The sequence below is a fragment of the Sprattus sprattus genome (genome assembly GCF_963457725.1).
Source record: "Sprattus sprattus genome assembly, chromosome: 16".
Taxonomy (NCBI): Eukaryota; Metazoa; Chordata; class Actinopteri; order Clupeiformes; family Clupeidae; genus Sprattus; species Sprattus sprattus.
The window spans coordinates 9,227,894-9,240,450 of record NC_137914.1 but is presented as its reverse complement, the minus strand read 5'-3'; positions in this window follow the sequence as shown (position 1 = coordinate 9,240,450).

Sequence of the window (12,557 nt, the reverse complement as noted above, 5' to 3'; positions counted from 1 at the left end):
TAATGAACAACCAAACAGAGACGGGATGGAATTACCCAGACAGAATCTCAACACCAACACCACAAAAAAAAAAAAAAGGGCGCGTAAGCTGCAAATAAACCCTCGACCTTCTTTATTTTTCCTGAAAATAAACGAGGGTGCGTCCTGCTGAGTCTCTGACTGGCCTCTCCATGAGATCCCTCACGTCCCTCTGCCAGCCTGCTTTGAGAAAGAGAGAGAGAGAGAGAGAGAGTTGGAGATAGAAATAGATTTGGAAAGAGAGAAAAAGATAGGAATATAATTGGAGAGGGGGTGAGAGAGATGTAGAGTAATTGTGTGTGTGTGTGAGAGAGAGAGAGCGAGAGAGAGAGAGAGAGAGAGAGAGACGCTTATCTTTTTAATGAAGTATTCCTCCAGTGCATAGGGCTGCGTCTTAAACCATTAATTGCTGCAGTATGTTCAGGAGGGCTAAAGGCCTTGGCACCGCCCGTAACCCATCATGGCACAGCTCGCGCAGAGACTCTGACTCACACCGTGAAGAGTAGGGGTAATTAAGATGACAGGGAGAGTGTGTGTATGTGCATGAGCGAGGGCCACACATGGAAATGTCCCCCTGTTTCAGGAGGTGTCAAAGTGAATGACAAATGAGGTGTGAGGCACAGCCTTTAGGGGGCGCTAGGGTTAATTAGATGCCTTCACTCGAACCTCTGGTGGCTGAGATGCTATCAGACACGTCACTTCGGTAAAGATACTGTGTCAATCTAAGGTCTTATTTCAGCTAATCTGACGCCACCACCTGCATGCAGATCTCCTTACTGCACAGAGGGCAGAACACAGAGACAGAGAGAGAGCGAGAGAGAGAGAGAGAGAGAGAGAGAGAGAGAGAGAGAGAGAGAGAGAGAGAAAAGGGTAGTGGATGTTGGTAGGAATGTCTAGAGCAGTGTGTGTATGTGGGGCAGGGGGCGGCAGGGGTTGCACAGAGTTACAGCAGGACGAATGAAAAACTTGAATGAGAACTCTTTATTCTACAAGGGATAGCTATTTGCCTTTATGTTAGATGGGATAGCTAGCCTAATTATTAATACAACAGATATTTGCCTAATATGAACCAAATCAAAGACTGAAGCGATACATAACACATCATAAAACCATATTTGATCCAGCCATATTTGATTCTGAGTTCTATTCAAAATTAAATAAAAAAAATGTTTAACGGATAAAATATTTAAATTGAACTGACTGATCAAAAGAAATCGAAAAAGTCAAAGTAAAAGCGGAGCCTGTCATGAAATGTTTGGGAAGCACTGGTCTGGAGTGAGCCTCTTCAGCAGGCTCCCTACTCTGCCCTTACTCCAGTGGTCTCTGGCCAGACCAGCGGCAACTGTAGACCATGCTGAAGGCAGCCTCCACAACCCACACTGCAGAAAAAAAGACCAAAGATCAAAGACCACCACCAATTTCAGTGAAAGGAAAGGGGGTTGAACAGAAGCCATTCCAGAAGCCTGCATTAAAACGGAGCTCAGCTCGGTAGAGGTAAAGATCTACAGCACATGCTGGACTACAATTACCATAATTCTACCGAAAGGATGCTGGACAATCACACTTTGTGACATAATGGGCAAGGGTGAGAGGCCGTATGTTTCACATGGAGAAAAAAAGCCCCACTTACCATGTTGTTTGCCAGGCATGGACGTGCACAGGAGGGGGCTAAGGTTGCTCGGGCAACTGCCCTTTTTCCCTTCTCGACTGAGGTTGCCCCTCCGAAGGAAATACAGTATATATATTTTTTTAAATAGTATTACAACGGCAGAACTTCAGGTGTGTCTAAAATAATGGCGGAATATGCAAAAAAACAACAGACAGACATGTTACTGACAACATTAAGGAATTAAGTCTTTTCACCGCCATCTCCAGCCAGTCCCCCTGTAGCGAAGCATTCGTGAGGTCAATCCATTAGCCTCTGCTCAAGGTTCAGCCGGCCAGGCTGCAGGGTGCACTTGAGGGTAAGTGCTGGCCACTCACTGCAGGGGATCTGAAAGGCCATTAGACCCACAACACCTGGGACAAGGATACAGCTGGGCCCAGGGTCGGTCTATGACAGCAGCAGCAGCAGCAGCAGCAGTAACAGCAGTAACAGTAACAGCGTGGTGGTGGAGGGGAAAGGAGGGAGAGGGGGGGGTGAGAGGTGGAGGAGTGGAGCAAGCATCTGGCAGGAGAGGTGTGTGTGTAGGGCCAGTGTGAAATGCTGTAATGACGATCTAGGGGTCTTGTTTTCTCCTGTTCTGCCTTAATGGTATTTTCTCTTGTGCTGATTTATCCACTTGTGTATATGTATGTGTGTATAAGTGTAATTGTGTGTTTATACGTTTGTTTATGTGTATTTGTGTGCATGTGCATATGAGTGCATATGTATGTATGTGTGTGTGTGTGTGTGTGTATGGGTATTTATGTGTGTGTGCATATGTGTGTGTGTGTGTGTGTGTATGGGTATTTATGTGTGTGTGCATATTTATGTGTGTTTGTTTGTGTGTGTGTGTTTATGTGTGTGTGTGTGTGTGTGAACGTGTGTTTGTGAACGTGTGTGTGTGTGCATGTATGTTTGTGTACCTAGTGCTGCATACCTCTGCTCTTACTGCTGCAGTCTGTTGGCACTGCAGATATCCTGATTGTTCCTGCCAAGAGGAGAGGGCAGTCTGAGTTGGGTTAGATGACTGACTTCACGTACGCACACACGCACGCACGCACGCAGGCCCGGTCCGGCGCTATTCTGGGCCCGGGTGTGTGTCCCGACATTTTAGCCTACTAAAGGCGGCTGCTTGCTTCAGGTTGGGGTTAATTGTTGCGCAAAAACTCAGTGCAGTTCATGCTCCCAAAGGTTGCGCGTGTTGTCATGAGCCTGCCATTTGCTTGGCAGATAGAAAGCTGTTTCCCTAACATAAAGTCCATAAAGTTCTTTTCAAACCTTTGCTTGGGTAGCACTGTTAAACTGAGCAGACATGCAGACTACATTTGAGTAATCTCATCACGTAACATTCGTTTTCTAAAAACAATCACATAGTATTGCATGTTTTACTGTGGTAGAAAATACGTTAGCTTAATGCTAACGTATATGGGGAATCCGATAGAGACCGCGCTAGGTATTAGCATCAATTCATTCACGTTAATGTTTTTGTATGAGCCTGACATTTGCTCTGCAGATAGATAACAGCTTCCCTAACAGAAAGTCTGAAGCTTGAAGTTCTTTTCAAACCTTTACTTGGGAAGCACTGTAAAACTGAGTAGATATGCAGAATATTTTAGTAACCTCATCTCGTAACATTCGTTGATCGAATGCAGGCTGCGAGGCTCGCGTAAGTGTAACTAACCAGCCTGCGTCGCGATTTTCCCACGGGGGGAGGGGGGCGTGATACATGTGTTTTGATACATTTTCAAAAAAAATAAATCGTTAACAGCCAATAGGGAGATTGCGTTGCACAGACCACAGGGTCAACTTGTGCTGTTAGAGACACAATCGGTATATCAGGAAGGATCAAAGAGAACGGGCCCCCCTCCACACGGGCCCGGGTGCAATTGCTCCCGTTGCTACCCCTTCAGAACCGGGCCTGCACGCACGCACGCACGCAAGCACTCACTCACTCACATACAAACACACACACAAGAAGTAAAACGACTAGGCACAAGCACAAACAAGAGGACAAACAAGAGGACAATCAGTAGACGCTTACCTTTAATCAATCATCACTCGATCTCCATTAATGTCGAATGTATCAATCTACTGTCAGTGTCCCATTTTTCTCCTGTCCCCCTGTCAGTCTTAGGCCCCGTCCACACGGAACCTGGATTGCCTGAATCCGGAAAGAAATGTTGTCAGATCAGCTTCTCGCCCACACGATCCAGAATGGGTAGATTGTTAAGAAGCTAGATGGGTGTTGTTAAGAAGCTGGGTAGGAAAGGGATGACATTAACAAGCCACCCTTCAATTTATCACTGTTTAATCTATTTGCATCAGACCATTGCTCAAACCCATTTGTTAAAAGTGTCAGCCATAGCCTATATGAGCAAATCTGACATGAAAAGATTTGAATCATAGGGCCCTATCTTGCACCCAGCGCAATTGACATTGTCACCGACGCATGTATAATTCCTATCTTGCACCCGGCGCACAGCGCGATTTTCCCTCCAGAGGCGCGCTTCGAAATGAACTTGCGTCGACATGGGCGGGGGCGGAACAGAGAAGGCGTTTCTCTGGCGCAAGTGGTATTTTGCAGTTTCAAAACAACGCCGTGCGCCGTGCGCCATTGACCAAAAAAAAGCTGGTCTAATGTGAGGCGCAATGTCTAAAGTCTGTAACGCGTATTCAGAACGCTATTTTAAGGGCGCATGTGCTTGCCCGCACAGTATAGGACCTATAGGCTACACTTTACTTCTGTCGTCTTCACGAGAGATTTACACCAATTGTTTGGCAAGCCATATATAATTACAAGGAAAATAAAGTATTTACCACATGAGGAAATCATTGTGATATCCGTATCCAAGACATTTTAAAACTAGGCATACATCTAGCGTACACAATTGACCCAAACGATTCAGGTTAATTGAAGCTGCGTGACATTTGATTTATTGTATGGCTTTGTTGCATTTATTTAATGCCAGTATTATTATAAATCTTGTAAACTCATATTTGTGTATGTGGACTTTATTTATGTACCTTGGGTTTGGTCAGCTGGTGCACTGGCTTGGGTGCCGATTTCCATGCCCCCAAATCCCTGCAGGCTCTCAGGCGTGAGGGTAGACGTGGCGATGTCCTCTGCTGCCGTCAGATCCTGGGTCGAGGCAGATGCACCTCCCGTGAAGGCACGAGAACGTGTGTTACCTTCCAGCTTGGATGTCCCACGTCTCCGGACGTCATTATAGCGTTTTCGGCAACGTTTTCGGGTGCCCCGTTGCAGAAACAATCACGGCAATATCTTGACATGCTAGCTTGACTTTGCTTACTTTTGGAGGGTTTCTCGCATCCCCATATATATCTATCTCCCGGCTTTTTACAAAGCCATACAATAAATCAAATGTCACACAGCTTCAATTAACCTGAATCATTTGAGTCAATGTGTAGGCTACGCTAGATGTATGCCTATTTTTAAAATATCTTGGATATGGATATCACAATGATTTCCTCAAGTGGTAAATACTTTATTTTCCTTGTAATTATATATGGCTTGCCAAAAAATTGGTGTAAATCTCACGTCGGTCTCCTCCGCTGTGAACTTTTCCGGTCTTCCACCAGGTAATTCCGCCATCAAAATAACAAGCCGCTATGGACTATGCGCTCCTCGCTCTTAAAGGGAATGTGAAATGACGCTCGGATTGGTTTATTGCATATTACGCCCAAACTACACCTATGGCTGAGTAACCTCCTTTGGACCAACCCTTTTGACACTTGCGCTGGACGCAAGTGTGTTTTTTCCGCCGTTAAAATAGCAACTGCGCCATAGAGCTGCCCACACAGCTACTTGCGCTTGGCGCCGTCCTACTTGCGTTTCTGATCGGCAAGATAGGGCCCCTAGTGGGAAGTTTCAAAACGGTAACTTAACACAAACAAGGGTTATGGCGAAGTCCGCGATTCGAACTAGTCCTGTTTGAGTGATGTGGTAACAGTGATTTCAGGTGGTAGAGAAGTGGTTTAGCAATCGGGAGATTGCTAGTTAGATCTCCACATCTGTCTTCTGACACTTTATGTGCATGCTCCATGACATCTTTACAGCGGATTCAACCACTCTGCTCCGCTCCAGAGTTTCCGTGTGGACGCAGATTTTTCGTGACACGGCTCCGTGTGAACACGATAAAAAAAGACACCGGATCCAAAAGCAATTCCGGATTCAGGCAATCCAGGCTCCGTATGGACGTAGCCTTTAGCACCTCTGGCTCCCAGCCACAGCCTAATTGGTCCCCAGTGGATCCAGAGGAGGCCTTGGCACACTAGCTACCTGCCTGGGTTGGACGTACATGAGACAAGCACGCAGAGGCAATTGGGTGCGGAGTACACACACACAGGCACACAGACAGCTTTTTGGTTTCGGGAGGGTTCCTTGTCACAAGAGTAGAGGAAGGTTGATTTACCTCCACTTGGATCTGTGTCCAGACATACAGTATATGTTAAATATAGCCTACGTCTGGCTACGCAGTCATGTTGAAGTATGGCCTCGATGAAGGTGGGAGTGATTACAGCATTTAAATGTACATTTGTAAATCAATAAAACATAGTCTGAAAAAAGGGAGGTGAAAAGTACATGGAGCATGCAGATTTCGTCGCTGTGTCTTGAGGGCACTCGTAAACTGCGTTGTTTAATACTGTAAACTCTCGTCACAACATACAGGAAACTGTGAGCTATGCTACATCAGTAACACGCGTTCTTACGGGTGACCTTGACTTTCTCCTGTGTTGTGAAAACTGTCAGTGTTAATTTGGTTTTGCTGCTGATCCGTCTGACGGGAGAACTGCAGACACTCTCTCCCTCTGCCGTCAGTCTCTCTCTCTCTCTCTCTCCCTCTCTCTCTCTCCATCAAACGCATGGGATTAACATGGGTAAATCTGGATAATCAAAGACATGTGGGATTAACATGGTTAAATCTGGATCATCACTCCATATTCAGTTTTTGAAAAGCGAAGGGCACAAAAACCTTCAGCGATCTGCACCGGCAGTGGCACATAATCAGAACTAGTGATGAGGAAAATCTAAGATGCTTTTATGCTCCCTTCAACCTCACACACACACACACACACACACACACACACACACACACACACACTTCCACTGAAACACAAATGTGCACACACTCACACACACACATATACAGACGTGCACACAAAGACACACTCACACATTCATTCACACACACACACACACACACACACACACACACACACACACACACACACACACACACACACACACACACACACACACACACACACACTTCCACTGAAACACAAATGTGCACACACTCACACACACACACATATACAGACGTGCACACAAAGACACACACACACACATTCATTCACACACACACACACACACACACACACACACACACACTATACAGATGTTCTGTCTTCCAAACCGCGTGTGGTGGCTTATGACGTGGGTGCACCGAAAATCCCCTCGCTATTCACCCAGGTTTATTTGCACACTGAGTCAATTCGGTGTATTATATTCGAGAATTATGTTAATTACACACGGTGACAGGGGGTCTGACAGATTCACAGCAGGCTGCCTCCCTTAATCATCGACTTCACCCGAGACCATTTAAATAAGTTATTACACCATTAAATAATTTCTCTTTCGCTCTATCCTTCTTTCCACTCCTTTCTTACTGGGCAAAACGGGCTCCAGAAGTTCATGTTATTATGGAATGCAAATGATATGTGGCTTAACATACTTAACCATCGTTGTCAGGTAAATGTCAGGAATCTGGGCCTGTTTAAGCTATTACCATTTTTTCTGCACTATTTATTATGGAATGAACATTAGCACGCAATTTCCATACGGCGACTGGGCAGTTAGAGTAAGCAGTGTGCAGTGAGCCGGGGTACTAATACTAGTAGTAAGAGAGGGCTCGGGTGGAGTTGGCGCAGATTTCGTTGGCAGGTCGGAGCTGCTCAGTCTTGAGAGAATGGCAAGGGCATGCTCTGATAAGCCTGGTACGCGAGCCGACTACCAAATTCTGCCCAAGTTTCCAAAGAAGTCAGGCTCACAAGTAGGTCACAGATCACCGCCCCCCCCCCCCCCCCCCCCCCCCCGCCCCCCATTTCTTCCCCCTAACCCCTTGAGGCTACTTGATGTATCAGTTGGGCCATATATCACTTCAAGCAACACCAACACAGAAAAACAACAGCAGTCCACAAAAGAAAAGAGAGAGAAAATAAAATTCCACAAGCAAATAAAGAAAGAACAGTACAACAAAAAGAAAAAAGACAGGTGAAGAGGTTGCGGGGGAACTAGGGAGGGAGGGCAAAACAGGAAGAGAAAAACACAGGAGAGAAGAAAGGAAGGTGGATGCAGAGTTGTTTTCCTGGAAGACGGTCTGTAAGGGGGAATAGTTAAGGTGCTGTTGTCGTCCTCTGGAGAATAGAAGTCACATAATAATGTGCTGGCATTTTGTTCCCATTTCTTTGTCTGCCACCTACACACACACACACACAAATCTCTTTCTCTCTCACGCACTCACACACACTTTCTCTGTCTCCCTTTCAGACACAAACATACACTTACTATGATGGAGGCAATTCACGACTTGTGAAAGCAAAAAATGTGATGGAGTTGGTACAATAAAAAAGTAAACAGGCCTATTTCATGAGGCATACTCACACACTTACACACACACACACACACACACACACACACATATGCACACACACAGACACACACACACACACCATCTCTAAGCTGCCTGACCTCTGTGTGCCTTCTGCTGTGTCATACAAACAAACATCTAAGAGATGTTTTGCATCTTTTTCTCAGTCTACTTTTTAACCTCCTCCCTGCTGTGCTCACCCAGAACCAGGCAGCCTTCAGCCACTACCAACTATCAGTCATCTCTACCAACCCTTCTCCCTGCGCTCTCTCTTTTTCCTCCCTTCCTCTCACTCTCCTCTCTTCCCCTCTCATCTCTTTCTCAATTTCAATTTCAATTTCAAATGGCTTTATTGGCATGAATGTGCGATACATTGTTGCCAAAGCACTCAATACAACAATATTAACAGCAGATAACAGCAACATTAGTGATAATACTGATAACAACACACACACACACACACACACACACACACACACACACACACACACACACACACACACACACACAGAGATCAGCATTAAGGGAAAGAAAAAAAAATAAAAATAATAATAATGATAAAAGATAAAAGTAAATGAATAAATAAAACAAAACAAGGAAGTAAATACATAACCAGAAAATTATGTCTCGTGGCTGTCATGACAAGCTTTCACGTATTTAGCAGATACATATATTAAATCTGGGTGTTCACCCAATATATATTTAATTTTTTTATTTTTGTCAAGTTGATTAAAATTTGGGATTATATTTTCAAATTTTGGGAAGAAGATTGATCTAATTGGTTCAAATTTTTTACAATTTATAAGGAAATGTTCTTCATTTTCAACTTCTTGTGTGCAGTATTCGCACAACCTCTCCTCCTTAGGTCGCCATGTTTGTTTGTGGCGACCTTTTTCAATGGCCAATGTGTGATCACTGAGTCTGTACCTAGTGAGTGTTTTTCGGATCTGGGGGTTCTTTATGACATTTAGATAGTTAGCCACTTCATAGTTTCGCTCTAATGATTGGTATGTTTCTAATTTATGTTGTGTTTTGATCATATTTTTCCAATAATTTATGTATTTTTCTTTTTGTTGTGTCATGATTTCCTTAGGGTGTATTTTGTTGGGGTTAGAATTAAGGTTGAATACTAATTGGCTGAGGGCACTTTTTTCCAGATTCTGTTCTTGACACCAGAGGGCTTGATGATTGTATGATTTCGGGTCACTAGATTTTAAATGTTTATAAAATTTGACTGATCTTTTTTGGATTTTTAATAATAAGGGGAATTTACCTAATTCAGCTCTGGCTCCATTATTTGGTGTTGATCGGTGCGACTTCAGAATCATTTTGCACATTTGTGTGTTTAGTGTTTCGATTATATTGTTTTCCCAATTTTGAAAATCATCATCTCTTTCTCTCTCACTCTCCTCTCCTCCCCTCTCACCTCTTTCTCTCTCACTCTCCTCTCCTCTCCTCCCCTCTCATCTCTTTCTCTCTCACTCTCCTCTCCTCTCCTCCCCTCTCATCTCTTTCTCTCTCACTCTCCTCTCCTCCCCTCTCATCTCTTTCTCTCTCACTCTCCTCTCCTCTCCTCTCCTCCCCTCTCATCTCTTTCTCTCTCATTCTCCTCTCCTCCCCTCTCATCTCTTTCTCTCTCACTCTCCTCTCCTCCCCTCTCATCTCTTTCTCTCTCACTCTCCTCTCCTCTCCTCTCCTCCCCTCTCATCTCTTTCTCTCTCATTCTCCTCTCCTCCCCTCTCATCTCTTTCTCTCTCACTCTCCTCTCCTCTCCTCTCCTCCCCTCTCATCTCTTTCTCTCTCATTCTCCTCTCCTCCCCTCTCATCTCTTTCTCTCTCACTCTCCTCTCCTCTCCTCCCCTCTCATCTCTTTCTCTCTCACTCTCCTCTCCTCTCCTCCCCTCTCATCTCGTTCTCTCTCACTCTCCTCTCCTTCCCTCTCATCTCTTTCTCTCTCACTCTCCTCTCCTCCCCTCTCATCTCTTTCTCTCTCACTCTCCTCTCTTCCCCTCTCATCTCTTTCTCTCTCACTCTCCTCTCCTCCCCTCTCATCTCTTTCTCTCTCACTCTCCTCTCCTCTCCTCCCCTCCCCTCTCATCTCTTTCTCTCTCACTCTCCTCTCCTCCCCTCTCATCTCTTTCTCTCTCACTCTCCTCTCCTCCCCTCTCATCTCTTTCTCTCTCACTCTCCTCTCCTCTCCTCCCCTCTCATCTCTTTCTCTCTCTCTCTCTCTCTCTCTCTCTTTTCCCGTCCATCCATCCCCCTCGCTCCTTCATCCCTGCCCATTAAAGTCCAGGCATACATTAACAAACTCAGCCTCATGTGCACTAATAAGAACGCATAGGGGCATCCAGCAAAGCTTGCACACCATGATACCGATGGCGCTGATTGGCTGCCACGCTTCCGTCAGTCTGCCCCAGGGCAGTTGTGGCTACTGTGGCTACTCTTGAACGCATAGGGGCATCCAGCAAAGCTTGCACACCATGATACAAATCGTGAAATCACAAAGTGAAAAGAGAGGGCTGGAAAAAACTGAAAAGTAATAAATAAATAATGACAAAAGACAGGGAGGAGAGCAGCGCGAGTGTGAGTGTGTGTACGTATTAACATACACACTCACACACAAACACACACACACACACAGAGTGGGGATGAATCAATACCAGACTCTTTAGCTGAAGAAGGGTTTGGTTCGGAGTTCCAGGGGGATGTTAGAATGGATGGGGGGGAGGGGGGGAGCAGTGGGGGGGTTGACATTAATGAAATTAGTGGAGAAAGAATAAAGCGACCTTGTACACAGCAGGTTCAGTCACAGCATGTCTCCTATGTTCGTTCACCGTCTCTGCCTCCCTCCTGGAGTGCCATGCATGGTAAAGAGAACCAGCCAGGCCATCTCTCTCTCATCCGTACCATCCAGAACATGCACCCCAACCCCCCCACCCCCACCACCACCACCACCACCACCACCACCACCACCACCCTCCGGCCAGTCCACTGCATAGGATTCTCAAGATTCTCACACGATGAATATTTCAGCAGTGCTGCTTTTTAACGGCCTCATCGATTGAAGAGGTTAGTAAATGCCGGCTCAGTTTTGATGACCTTGCCAGCGCTGGCTGACATTTAAGGAGAACGGAGCACTGAACTGAGGCAGAAAAATGTCATATCCCTGCCCTCTCGCAGTATGAAGCATTCATGCTCAAGGCAAGTGCGGCCACATGAGGACACGCTGAAACCAGACCTCTGCTTACGGAAGTGCACTGTGGACTTGTGTGCCTGCACTTCTGCATCAGTAGTGAGTACATACTGTATGTATATATATGTATATATATATAATCTGTCACAAGGAAAGTCAATAGACACTGCAGAGCCAACGGAATATTCTATGGAATATTGACACGTCTGAACATTGTTAGGGACTGGGCACCTCAGCGGCTTCTCTCTCCATCTGCAAATATCTCATCTTTTTCCAGATCCACTCCCACCCCTAGCCTCACTCCTCCTCTTACCTTTGCTCACTCCCCCTGCCTCGCATGTCCCTTTGAATGAAAGCGTCTGCTCAATGAATGAATATAAATTATCACTCACACTAGACAAGCTTTATGGTTTTTTTCGTAAGGCATCTCAAACAGAGGGCGCACAAGCAGGCAGGCAGGCACCAGGCGATGGGCCATTGATCCAGGGTGTCACTCTGGACTCCCCTGCAGGCTAGCATTGACAGAAGTGTCGCTAGCTTTCATCTGAGCAGCGGACAGCTCCGGCGGCAGGTGGCTGCCAAGATGGAGCCCTGCTGATTCAACTGTGGCACCACAGCGCAGAACTCAGCCGGACAGCAGTTCAATCCACTTCAAATCAACTACAAAAAAAGTTTAACAAACAAAAAAGCAAGCAAATATCTAAGGCTGAACATACTCTGTATTCACAAATATAGACCTTGGCCTTGTGCACAGTGCTCCCCTCTAGCTGGTAGCAGCTGCCCCCAGGGCTCGGCTGGGTCTAGAGAGAGAGGGAGAGATAGGGAGGAAGAAAGAGCAACCAAAAAACCTGAAGAAAGTTAATCCACTTCTCTTCCTCTTCCTCTCGATTTGAAAGTAGCCCAGACTTCTGAGCAAAGTCCCATGGTGAGTTGAGGATGGCCATTGCCGCCGCACGAACACACTCAAACAGAGGGGAGGCGAGGCCGGGGCTGGGGCTGGGGCTGGGGCTGGGGCTGGGGCTGGGAA